Raw genomic sequence first — 11619 nt, forward strand, 5'->3', positions numbered from 1 at the left:
CAATCGTGGCCGACGCTCGCTCAAAGACGAATTCCGTGAAGGTCGTCCAAAACCAGCCGTTGTGCCAGAAAACATCGATGCGGTACGTGAACTGATAATGCAAGACCGTCATGTAACACACCTTCAGACAGAGGCATGCCTATGCATTTCGCCCACCAGCATACATTCAATATTGCATGAACACCTGGCCGTAAAACAGGTTTGTTCTCGTTGGATCGCGCACAATTTGACAATCGCTTAAAAAAAGGCTCGTGTGGATTGGTGTAAAGAAATGCTGAAAAAATTCGATCGCGGTGCGTTTATAAGATCGCCACAGGTGACGAATCATGGATCTATGCGTATGAGCCCGATACAAAACAGCAATAGGCCGTGTGGGTCTTCCAAGACGAGCCAAATCCAACGAAAAAAAAAAAAATTTCGTTGATAAAGCTTAGTACGCAGCTCTCAAGAAACGTAAAAACTTCATATAAAAAAACGCTTAAGAAACGGTCAAGAAACTTTCCTGCGATAAATTTACTTGTGCTAGTACGCAGCTCTCAAAAAATCTAGTACTAATTTTTAATACTTTTTTTCAATAAAATGTGAATATGGCAAACCTGGTTTTGCGCAGAAACATCAAATCAACAATTGTTTCTTGAAGGAAATTCGAAGTAATCGTCAAATTCATCCTGAATTAGTTGAAATCATTATTATGAAATATATTCCATTTTGAAATGTTGTATAAAACCTATCAATCATCAACAACATTCCTTAAATCTCAATGAAAATATTTATGTTACCATACACATACATACATACGTAGACACATAATACGCACAAAGTTTGTTTACTTTGTTTATTCTCTCTTGCTCTTCTAATGTGGATCATTCACAATGCGTAACCAGCTGTCAAAATTACTTGAGAAATAATGTATTTTTTTCTTGAGCAATTACTTGAGAGCTGCATACCAACCTTAAATATGCCTATTTTCATGATTAGGACAGAAATATATATAGCAGCATCGTACATATGGTGAACATAGGCTATATTAAATTTTCAAAAAGTTAGGGAGCCATTCTAAAACTCCAATAGTCTAACTAAAGGTGTGAAAAAATTATCAAAAAACTTCCTTACATCGCGTGCGCTGCGAAAACTGTTGGTGATAGCACTAAATAATGTACTACACCAGTGCTTCCCCAACTAAGTTTTGCCATGACCGGTAATTTTCACACTGTCCTTTCGTGACCCACTTAATAATATTAAACTCAAGACGGTTACATGAGATTAAATAATACACATTTAATAATAGTAAGAGAAATGTTTTATTAATATTAAATTATAATATTTTGGTATCTTTGGTACTCACTTTTTAGTGCGAAGTATGTAGCCGTTGCTTATTTTTAATGATAGAGTTCAAGCTTGCTGAAATTGCCGAAAGTTTTATTCTGAGATCGGGTTCCACTTCCAGTCTGTTTCGATATTTATTTTTAAGGTAATTTATTGTTGAAAACCCAGCTTCACATTTGTAAGTGGTCACAAAAGACATTAAAAAAATCATTGCTTGATGAGCTAGTATTGTGTATTCTTGACGACAAGATAACCAAAAATCACTCAATGGCCTTGTGTCAAATGTATCCTTGAGTGCTGTATCAGCTGACAATTCAATCAACGAATCGACATCTGAATCTGGCAAATTTGTTTCGAAATCTCACTTGAATGTAAATGGGTTTCTTATCCAAGCTTTTTTGCTTGGCTCCCACGTCACTGTTGACAGTCATAACTTTGAAGTTGTAGATAATTTCGTCTATTTAGGAACCAGCATTAACACCACCAACAATGTCGGCCTGGAAATCAACGCAGGATTACTCTTGCCAACAGGTGCTACTTCGGACTGAGTAGGCAATTGAATAGTAAAGTCTTCTCTCGACGAACAAAAACCAAACTCTATAAGTCGCTCATAATTCCCGTCCTGCTATATGGTGCATAGGCTTGGACGATGACAACAACCGATGAGTCGACGTTGCGAGTTTTCGAGACAAAAGTTCTGCGAAAGATTTATGGTCCTTTGCGCGTTGGCCACGGCGAATATCGCATTCGATGGAACGATGAGCTGTACGAGATATATGACGACATTGACATAGTTCAGCGAATTAAAAGACAGCGGCTACGCTGGCTAGGTCATGTTGTCCGAATGGATGAAAACACTCCAGCTCTGAAAGTATTCGACGCACTACCCACCGCGGGAAGCAGAGGAAGAGGAAGACCTCCACTTCGGTGGAAGGACCAAGTGGAGAAGGACCTGGCCTCGCTTGGAATATCCAATTGGCGCCACGTAGCGAAGAGAAGAAACGACTGGCGCGTTGTTGTTGACTCGGCTATAATCGCGTAAGCGGTGTCTACGCCAGTAAAGAAGAAGAAGATAACTTTTATACTGAAATAAACTTAATCTTATGCTTAAGTAAATATGATTTTATTATTAAATAAAGCGAAATAATAAAAAAAACAACTGAGTTTTATTTAAAAGAATTGAATTTGCTAAAAGTAACAAATGTGTAATAGATAATCTTGTTACTGTTTGCTCCTGCTAACATCTTTATATGTTATAGGTAACAAACTGATAACCAAAATAATAACACTAACAGATATTCGACTAACAAATACTTTTTGTTATCCTTAACACATAGGTAAGCTATGCGCTAACAAAATAATTTGCATTAATGCTATTGCATTACACGTTTGCAATTTCTTACACGTTTGCTAACACCTACCCGTTTTGCAGGGTGTATTTGTATAACATGGGATTTATACTACACGCCTAAAAAAAATAGCCATGGTCCAGCCAATGCTTAAGGTGACTGAAGTACTTTTGCATATATTATTGAATATTACTTAGTTGTTTCTTAAGTTTAAATAAGAAAATATCCATATGCATGGAAAGATTGTTTATACTCTTTTTGATTTGAAATATAATTTATAGACGCTTGTTTTTAGTAGAACTAAGATTGTCAATTAAAGAGGAAAAAGAGAAATTTCAGCGAATAGCTCATATTCAAGAATGATAGAATACAAGATTACGACAACCGCCATTATGAAACGTCATAGTTGCGTGTTGAGAAGAACAAGAGTGAAAAACTGTCAAATGGCTTGCAAATTGTAAACAGAAAAGTGAACACTTTTGTAACTTCGCAAAATATTATTAATTCTTTCGATTTTAATTAAAAGTCTTAGTGAGGCGATTGAATATTGTTGAGTGAAAAGATTTGAATCATTTCTAAAGAAATATATCGGCCTATTGATAATAAAATTGTCTATTAAGTTGTGATTCAAATGGAGAAGACGTTTCTTGTGTTGTATATAAATACATACATATATTATATGTTCAGATGTATCAGATGTATGAAGTTATGATAAAAGAATTGTGAAATTAATTAATTAAAGAGGATTTAGTATTAAATATATCATTTCTTTTGCAAAATAACACCCATTTTTTGGCAACTTTTAAATCGGCCGAAAAACTGAAAAAACTCGTTTTCGATCCTTTAATTGCATAATAATTATTACAACAAGCCACTGCACATTTCATTTTAAAAAATTAATATATTTATGCTTAGAAATTTAAATAAATACAACAGTACACTTTCACTGGTTTTCTTCATTTGAACAAATTCCACACATGCTACTCTATTTATTGTGGATGTGCCTAAAACTACTTACATATATCTTTTCTCGCAACAATATTCTAAACATTCCACTGAAATTTTTCCTGCAAAGACGAATGAATTAATATTATTTTGGGAATTTCCAAAAGTGTTTACTTTTCTGTTTACAATTTGTATGCATTTCTATGCTTGTTCTTCTCAACGCAAAAGTGTGACGTCACGATTTTGTTGCACAATGTATTTGTTTTTGTAAGAATTGTCAAGAGCTAAACCGAAAAAAACTAACGGTAAACTAGTGTCGTAATCTCGTATTCTATCATTCTTGCTCATATTTGCTTATTATCATATGGCAGCGCTCCATTTCCTCATAATTGTTAGCACATGATTGATGCCCACTACGAGTGTAAAAAGTAATTTTTAAAATATAAATTTCTTACTTATAAAGCAGGCAAAAAGTGTAGATTATGAATTTGTTTAAATCTTCTCTGTTTAATTAGAAGAATTTGAAGTGAAAAATGTGCACAAAGTGTGTTAAACGTAGTGAAGTCGAATATGTGGCACAATTTCGATTTCTTTGGCGCCGCGATTTGAAGGTAGCGTTCGAAGAATATTCGACCTTAAAGTTGAAAAATTCGCAAAATTCGAACATTTCAAGAAGCTTCAAATTAATTAAATTACACTGTAAACTTTTAAATAAATCCACATTTTACACTTTTCGCAGGTTTTTTACCTAAAAAATCTTTATTTTAAAAATTGCATTTTACACTCGTTTGAACCTCTTTTGGACACAATTCCGATTTCTTTTTCGCAACGATTTGAAAGTACCGCAAACGCTTAGTTTAGGAGATATTCGGCCTTAAAGTTCAAAAATTCGCAAAATTAGACCATTTCAAGGAGCTATTTCGCCACATTAAACACACTTTTTTCACAATTTTCACTTCAAATTAATTAAATAGCACTATAATCTTTTAAATAAATCTACATTTTACACTTTTAGCAGGTTTTTTACGTAAAAAATCTTTATTTTAAAAATCACATTTTACACTTGTTTGAACCTCATATGTTTACCAAAAATTACGACGAAATGGAGCGCTGCCATGTGATGATAAGGCAATTCGCTGAAATTCCTCTTTTTCGCTAAAATTCCTCTATTCATGCATATGGATATTTTCTTTTTTTAATTTATTAAGCAAATAAGTAATATTATATACATGTATTAGTAATATTATATAATAGTATTATATATATAAGTTAACATAAGCTGCCCTTTGTCAACAATAAAGTCCGCGCGTGGCCTGAGTCAGCGAGTCCAATTCTCACGCTGGCAGCTAGCAGTTAACATAAGCAGCACTTTGTCAACAACAAAGTCCGCGCGTGGCCTGAGTCAACGAATTCACATTCCCACGCTGACGGGTAAGGCACAGCGGTAGCGGCAAACTGTCAACGCAAGCGTCGGCGTCGTATCCGCTGCAATAACTCTACAACTACTACTAACAACGAATTGCGGGACACAACAACTAAGACAAGGTGCAAGGACTTATTTAAAACATTAGCTTTAGAATGTAAGGGTCAGTTTGTAACAGAGAACTCATCAGACAGCATGATCTGATTAATAAAGTGATAATAATAAAGAAACAAGATGGTTATTCGTAATTGGCGCCCAACTATATGGGAATAAAAAAATTAAAGTTCGATAAAAAATAGTAAAAACTATTCGGAAATAAAGAGCTCGATAAAAAATAGTAAAAAAAACTATTCGGGAATAATTGTACGGACCCATCAAGGAGAAGACGTCACAAAAAAAGGAATCACGGACCAAAGGGGATCGAAAATTTCTGCAAAAAATTAAACAATAGAATTAAGATTCAAAAATATGTAAGTAGAGTGCAAAAAATATAATATGTTGAATTGCTCTAATAAAAAAGTAGCTAAAAAAGAAAACTTGTGTTAAATATAACTGTAAATCTTTGCACGAGTTTTTGCGAAATAAATTTTGCGCAGGCCAGCTTATTGGTATCAGTTTTACTTCAAGCTCCTGAGTGATCAGGACCTGGACAAAATATTTGAGAGCCTTAACGGAATAGAGGTTAGTATAAGACAGTGCAACAATAAGGATAATACAGAAAATTGGTGGACAAAATATAGAGTGGCAGACAAAAGACAAGAAATGGCGCTGGAACCAGACCAATTAAGGGCATTAGTGGAAAGTGCAGTTTGTAGTGCACTTGCCATTCAAAGAGAAAATTTCGGAAAAAAGTTTGCAAGTAAATCGACACACCGAACATAGAAACATATAGGGAAACAGAAACTGTACTCGGGATTAGATGTGAAGAGCCACTCGATATTGTAAAGTCCTTACCGGACTTCGACGGTAAGCAGGAGAATTATGTATCGTGGCGGCACGCGGCACATACCGCCTACAAAGTTTTTGAAGGCTATGAGGGTAGCAGCAAACATTATCAGGCTGTTGCCATCATTAGGAATAAAGTTAAAGACCCGGCCGACATGGTTCTGGCCTCATTTAATACTGCTCTAAATTTTAAGGCCATAATTAATCAAGTCGATTTTAGTTATTCCGACAAACGACCAATTTACTTGATCGAACAGGAGATGTCAACTCTCCGCCAAGGAAGTTTGTCACTACTACAATATTACGACGCGGTAAAGAAAAAGTTAACCCTTTTAACTAACAAAACGATAATGACTTACGAAAAATCAATTGCTGCATCACTAAACGAAAAATACAGAATGGATGCATTACGCGTATATTTCAGGGACTAAAAAACCCCTTAGTGATGTGTTATTCTCAGCCCGGCCTAAAGATCTACCTTCGGCTCTAGCGTTAGCACAGGAGGTGGAATCTAACCATGAGCGATACGAGTTCGCAAGCACATATGCCAGGAGCCTGGAAGACAAAGCCCAAAGGATGAATATAGAGCAATCTAGGCAAAAAGGTACAAGTAGTAGATATCAGACAAATGACACGTATCTTGCGAAAATACCCCATTTTAACAGAACGCGGGACTTCAACAGCAGGACTCCACCGAAACTAGAGCCAGTACAGCCAATGGACGTTGATACCTCGCAACGCTTCAGAGAACCTACAGCACAACAGAAAAATAGTGGATACTCATCTCGATATCCTAATAATCAAAATCAAAAATACGGGCAGACAGTGAAGAGACCAAGTAATGGTTCTGCAAAATTCACAGGACCAAAACAACAACGGGTTAACTACCTTCCAAATGTAAATTCTACTTCTAATCAAGAAGATAGTATCATGAGGTAGCAAACTCAGAGGCCTCATCAATCGAAGACGACCTTACTGAACCTAACCAGTTAAATTTGTTAGACAGGACTCCTTGCTGCCGTTCATTGAAAGAACAATTGCAGGGAGAAAACTAAAATTATTGATTGATACGGGGGCATCAAAGAACTATATAAAGCCTCTAAAAGTGCTTAAGCACATAGCACCTGTCGAAAATTCTTTCTTGGTAAAGTCAATCGATGGCTTTACTCACATTAAAGAAAAATGCATGGTAAACCTTTTAGACACAAACAGTACCTTTTTTATGCTCCCGTCTCTTTCAACGTTCGACGGAATAGTAGGTCTGGATTTGCTAACGCAAACAAACGCAACAATAGATCTAAAATCAAAAAAAAATAATAACTAATAATGGCTCAGAAGCAATAAAGTTTTTAAAGTGTGCAAATGTGAATTTCACACGAGTAGAGGACATAGAAGTCCCCGAGGTTGTAAGGGGCAAATTTCAGAAAATGGTGAAACATTTATTACGCGTTTTTTCTGATCCTAATGAGGCCCTACCATTTAACACAAATATTGTCGCCACTATTCGCACCGAGAGTGACGACCCGGTGTATTCTAATCTATACCCTTATCCAATGGGTGTAGCGGAATTCGTGAATACTGAAATTCGCGATTTACTAAATAATGGTATTATCCGACCGTCTAGGTCACCATAAAACAACCCAATATGGCTTGTAGATAAAAAAGGAATGGACGAACAAGGCAATGTGAAGAAACGTCTTGTAATAGACTTCAGAAAATTAAACGAAAAAACCATCGATGACTAATATCCCATCCCCAATGTAACCGTAATACTATCAAATCTAGGAAAGGCCAAGTATTTCACAACACTCGACCTGAAATCGAGCTTCCACCAAATAACTCTCGCAGAATCCGATAGGGAAAAGACCGCTTTCTCGGTAGGCAACGGAAAATATGAATTCTGCAGGCTTCCTTTTGGTTTGAAGAATGCGCCCAGCATGCGTTGAATACTTAGGCTTTGTTGTGTCTAGGGGAGGCACTAAAACGAGCCGCAGCAAAGTAGATGCTATACATAACTACGAGAAACCCGCCACTCTTTTCAATGTCAGATCCTTTCTAGGTTTAGCAAGCTACTATCGTTGCTTTATTAAGGACTTTGTGGCAATAGCAAAGCCTTTAACAGATATTTTTAAAGGAGAAAACGGCAAGGTTAGCGCCACACAATCGAAAAAGATTGAAGTGGAATTAGACGAAAAACAATCACTTGCTTTTAACAAATTGAAGGAAGTCCTTACATCGGAGGATGTTATGTTACTCTACCCAGATTTCAGGAAGCCCAATCAGATTTGGCTACAGTCCACAGCGAAATGTCACTATCCTATACGATAGAAGGAACTGAGAAACCATTAAATTGCTTCCGAAACCAAATCGTTTTAGAAGAAGCAGACATGACTTTAAGACGGAATTTCATATACTTTGGCAATAAAACTCGTCATATAATTCAATTTACAAATAGGAAGCACCTTATTGAGGAGATAAAAATAGCTGTAAACCCAAATGTGGTAAATGCCATACATTGCGATCTACCAACATTGGCCAGCATACAATATGAATTAGTAAGGAGTTTTCCGTCAACAAAGTTTTGGCACTGCAAAAACATGGTGTCTGATATTGTCAACAAAAACGAGCAGAGGGAGATTGTTGTTGCTGAGCACAATCGAGCTTACAGAGCAGCCCAGGAGAATATTAAACAAATCCTCTGCGATTACTATTTCCCAAAGATGACAAATTTGGCGAATGAAGTTGTCGCGAATTGTAGGATCTGTGGTAAGGCCAAATACGACAGACACCCACGTAAGCAGGAACATGGTGTAACTCCAATCCCCTCCTATACCGGGGAAATGTTGCACATTGATATCTTTTCGACAGATAACAGGTGCTTTCTTACCTGTCTCAAAATTTGCGGTGGTGCAGCCTATACCTTCTCGAACAATTGTGGATGTAAAGGTCCTAATCATTCAGTTAATGAATATATTTCCCAACACAAAAACAATTTATTGTGATAATGAAGCTTCTCTAAATTCTGAAACGATAACCTCATTGTTGGGGAATAGTTTTGGTGTAGACATCGTAAACGCACCACCCCTTCATAGCACCTCGAACGGTGAAATTAATGGATCCTACTTCAAAAACGTAAACGGCATGTTTAAAAAATTACCAGGATCAGCAACGACGGCGCTCCTCAATATCACCAGTCATCAAGAGATTTTGAGTCTTACATACCTTCACAAGATAAGTATGAAAAACCTGCGTTTTATCGGGAAAATCGAAGGGAGGACTATGATACAGTCTGGTTCACTTGATTAGAGGCAACAATTTTTGTGAAAGAAAATGTTGATTAAAGTTTCTATATTTGATCTTTCAACAAATAGTTTTCTCCTAACTCAAGCTAAGACTGTACTGGTTTAAAAATACAAACACATCGAAATATTATTTCAGCTAACGGTATTTCGTAGCGGTAAAAGTTCGGCAGCTGCAATATTCTGCTTGATTTATTGGTTCACTTGAATAGAGGCACTTACAAATTTAGAAAAAATATATAAATAGATAAAAGAACAAAGCTTTTTAACCATTATTTTTTAAAGATTAACATTTTGTGCTGCCACCATGTTTGTAAATTACTTCATAAACACATTGGGAAATGGATTTGTACAAACTCTCGAGATAGACTAGCGAAATTTCAGACCAGGTCGCTTTAATGCTTCGAATTAAATCATTTTTGTATTCAAATTGTTGTCCGTTCTCATAAACCTTACGAGTTAGCCATCTGCATACATTTTCTATAATGTTGGGATCTGGGGAATACGAGGGCCATGCTAAGGTTTCAATGTTTTGGGACGCCATCCAAGCTTTGACCAATCTTGCAGTGTGAACAGGAGCATTATCTTGTTGAAAGATCCATGGAATTGGTCCAAATGTTTTCCGAATCTCTGGAAAAGGTGATTCCAACATCGTTTTATAGCTGTTTCCCGTAATTCTGGAGTCTACAATTCTCAGCTCGAACGCGTCATAGTACGATATTGCCCCCCATGCCATAACTCCACCTTCACGGCTGTGATGGCGACTCAAGTACTTCTCCTCCTTTCTTAAATCATAGAAATACTAATTGTGTCCATCCGGCCTATCCAGATTAAATTTCTTTTTGTCACTAAATACAACTTTTTTCCATTCACCAGTGTCGTTATTTGTGACAGAATTAAAAGCCATGTGGTCTCTTGCAAAATCGAGGCGACGTTGCTTGCGAAGTTTATTCAAAGGCGGTTTTTTTTGTAATTTTTTATATTTCAGATGTGGTGCTTTCAGAATAGCCCTTCTAACTGTGGATTTGCTAGCTGCAACATCAGCTAATTTTATAATTTTTGATGTTGAAAGTGCGGGATTGGATGCAGTCCTAAGGACTTTCCGGGTCTCCTTTGGTGTTAAAGCCATCGCAGTCCTAACTTTGTAGTTCTTACCGTAGGAGGTACTCCTTTTCACATAATGATCAACAACATTTGGACTTCGACCAACCTTTTTGGCAATTTGGTAATTCGAAAGTCCTTCAGAGGTCAATATACAGTATCAATTTGTCCTTTTTCTCGGTCTGATAAACTTTTCCGCTTTCCCATTTAATTCGAATTTACAAGTTTACGACTTAAGACAATGAATGCTTAAAAAAAATATTTAGTTTCACACCTTTATTGCGCAAATGATGTAAGCAAACTAAGCGCCTCTATTCAAGTGAACCAATAAATCAAGTAGAATATTGCAGCTGCCGAACTTTTACCGCTACGAAATACCGTTAGCTGAAATAATATTTCGATGTGTTTGTATTTTTAAACCAGTACAGTCTTAGCTTGAGTTAGCAGAAAACTATTTGTTGAAAGATCAAATAAAGAAACTTTAATCAACATTTTCTTTCACAAAAATTGTTGCCTCTAATCAAGTGAACCAGACTGTAGGACCAACAACATCAGGTCTCACTAGCATTGTCATACTAATTTCCTGTTACGGTCTAATTAAACTATACCGAGAGCGAAAAAGAAGACGCAAATCCCAGAATCTTCAGAACGTCATAAACAATCTTAAGAAGTCCGTGGACGGCCTTCATTTAGAAGGGGAGGAGTTAACATAAGCTGCCCTTTGTCAACAATAAAGTCCGCGAGTGGCCTGCTCCAGCGAGTCCACATTCTCACGCTGGCAGCTAGCAGTTAATATAAGCAGCACTTTGTCAACAACAAAGTCCGCGCGTGGCCTGAGTCAACGAATTCACATTCCCACGCTAACGAGTAAGACACAGCGGTAGCGGCAAACTGCCAACGCAAGCGTCGGTGTCGTATCCGCTGCAATAACTCTACAACTACTACTAACAACGAATTGCGGCACACAACAACTAAGACAAGGTGCAGGGACTTATTTAAGACATTAGCTTTAGAATATAAGGGTCAGTTTGTAACAGAGAACTCATCAGACAGCATGATCTGATTAATAAAGTGATAATAATAAAGAAACAAGACGGTTATTCGTAATTTATATACATATGTATAAGTAATATTATATAATAATATTACGTTATAAAGTGTAAAGTATACAGTACAGTACGAAAACTCTAATTTTATTTCAATATGAGTGCATGATAACCGAAAAATATAA

Source organism: Bactrocera dorsalis, chromosome 1 (assembly GCF_023373825.1).
Source record: "Bactrocera dorsalis isolate Fly_Bdor chromosome 1, ASM2337382v1, whole genome shotgun sequence".
In the NCBI taxonomy this organism is placed as follows: Eukaryota; Metazoa; Arthropoda; class Insecta; order Diptera; family Tephritidae; genus Bactrocera; species Bactrocera dorsalis.